This window comes from Cervus canadensis, chromosome 25, assembly GCF_019320065.1.
Source record: "Cervus canadensis isolate Bull #8, Minnesota chromosome 25, ASM1932006v1, whole genome shotgun sequence".
Taxonomy (NCBI): Eukaryota; Metazoa; Chordata; class Mammalia; order Artiodactyla; family Cervidae; genus Cervus; species Cervus canadensis.
Window position 1 is genome coordinate 48,321 of NC_057410.1, and position 2,485 is coordinate 50,805.

Here is a 2,485-nt window from a genome sequence, read left to right on the forward strand (position 1 = left end):
TTCATAGGTAACATTCCTTTCTAAACATGAACGTCCTCATCACAGGAGTGTGTTATCAGTGGGTCAAAAACTGCAAGCACTTCAGGTCCTATTAGTTGATATTATAATTTTGCCTTATAAGGTATAGACAAAATCCATGCAATTCACACATTTCTGATTAACATTAAGCCATAATTTAACTGTCAACATTAATTTCAATGGCCATCTTATATATTCATAGATGGCATGAAATGAACATCACCACAAAATTATTGCTGAAGAAGCACAAAGGATTGGTAGATATTGTTCCAGATAAATGATGCATGTGAAGAACTGCCCCCAACATACTGCCAGAAAGATAAAAAGTGTTCTGTAACTGCTGTTCGCTTTTTCAGTTTTCTTTATTTTTATTTCTATTCAGTAAATTTTTTAATTATGAAAAACTTTTGTACTTACAGAAGTGTTGACAAAACAGTGGAGCCAGTTCCCAGATATCCTTCACCCAGCTCTCCCTATTGGAAGCATCCTGCATAATCACAGTCTAATTATTACCACTAAAAAATTTATACTGTATGCAAAGACTAACAACTAAAATACAGATTTAAGGATGGGTCTCAGTCATGACCAGGCCAGGCAGGAAGCGAGGGTGCCTCCTCCATCGCTGTCTTGAGTCCCCCTGCACTCTCTGCGTCCCCTGCCTGCGAGTCAGCGGCAGAGCAGCACACTGCCTCCCGCCAAGAGTTCCCAGCGCCCATGGACTCAGCCTGCATGGAGAACCAGGTGACCCCGCTGTGGTAGGTGAGTCCACAGAGGCACACAGAGGAGAGGGTCTCAGAAGGTAAAGATTCACTGGAAAAGATAATTAGTAAAATTAAAATAAATTGACTAAATTAAATACAGATTTTATTCGGATTTTCCCAGCTTTTCCTCTAATGTCATTTCTCTGTTGCAGGATCCAATTCAAGTTAAATAATTGAAAAGCAATAGTCACGTGTCTTTGGTCTCCAACTCGTGTCTTGTCCTGTCTCCCCTTGTCCTTCGTGACCATGGAAGTACAAACAATTGAGGTTAAATTCCTCAGGATTGGTTTGTTCGGTTGCTTGTAATAATTTCTTTACCCCATACATAAGCAGGTAACTTGTTTATGTTCAGTTCAGTTCAGTTCAGTTGCTCAGTCGTGTCTGACTCTTTGTGAACCCATGAACCGCACCACACCAGGTCTCCCTGTCCATCACCAACTCCTGGAGTCTACCCAAACCCATGTCCATTGAGTTGGTGATGCCATCTAACCATCTCATCTTCTGTCATCCCCTTCTCCTCTTGCCCTCAATCTTTCGCAGCATCAGGGTCCTTTCAAATGAGTCAGCTCTTTGCATCAGGTTGCCAAGTATTGGAATTTCAGCTTCAACATCAGTCCTTCCAATGAACACCCAGGACTGATCTCCTTTAGGATGGACTGGTTGGATCCCTTTGCAGTCCAAGGGACTCTCAAGAGTCTTCTCCAACACCACAGTTCAAAAGCATCAATTCTTCGACACTCAGCTTTCTTTATACTCCAACTCTCACATCCACACATGACTACTGGAAAAACCATAGCCTTGACTAGATGAACCCTTGTTGGCAAAGTAATGTCTCTGCTTTTTAATATGCTCTCTAGGTTGGTCATAACTTTCCTTCCAAGGAGCAAACGTCTTTTAATTTCATGGCTGCAATCACCATCCACAGTGATTTTGGAGCCCCCAAAAATAAAGTGAGCCACTGTTTCCACTGTTTCCCCATCTATTTGCCATGAAGTGATGGGACTGGATGCCATGACCTTAGTTTTCTGAATGTTGAGCTTTAAGCCAACTTTTTCACTATCCTCTTTAACTATCTTTTTTTTTTCTTTAATATATTTTTTTATTAGTTGGAGGCTAATTACTTTACAATATTGTAGTGGTTTTTGCCGTACATTGACATGAATCAGCCATGGATTTACATGTATTCCCCATCCCAATTCCCCCTCCCACCTCCCTCCCCATCCATTCCTCTGGGTGTTCCCAATGCAACAGCCCCTAGCACTTGTCTCATGCATCCAACCTGGGCTGGTGATTTGTTTCACCCTTGATAATATGCATGTTTCGATGCTGTTCTCTCAAAACATCCCACCCTCGCCTTCTCCCACAGAGTCCAAAAGTCTGTTCTGTACATCTGTGTCTCTTCTTCTGTATTGCATATAGGGTTATTGTTACCGTCTTTCTAAATTCCATATATATGTATTAGTATGCTCTAATGATCTTTATCTTTCTGGCTTACTTCACTCTGTATAATGGGCTCCAGTTTCATCCATCTCATTAGAACTGATTCAAATGAATTCTTTTTAACGGCTGAGTAATATTCCATGGTGTATATATACCACAGCTTCCTTATCCATTCGTCTGCTGTTGGGCATCTAGGTGGCTTCCATGTCCTGGCTATTATAAACAGTGCTGTGATGAACATTGGGGTGCACATGTCTCTTTCAAAT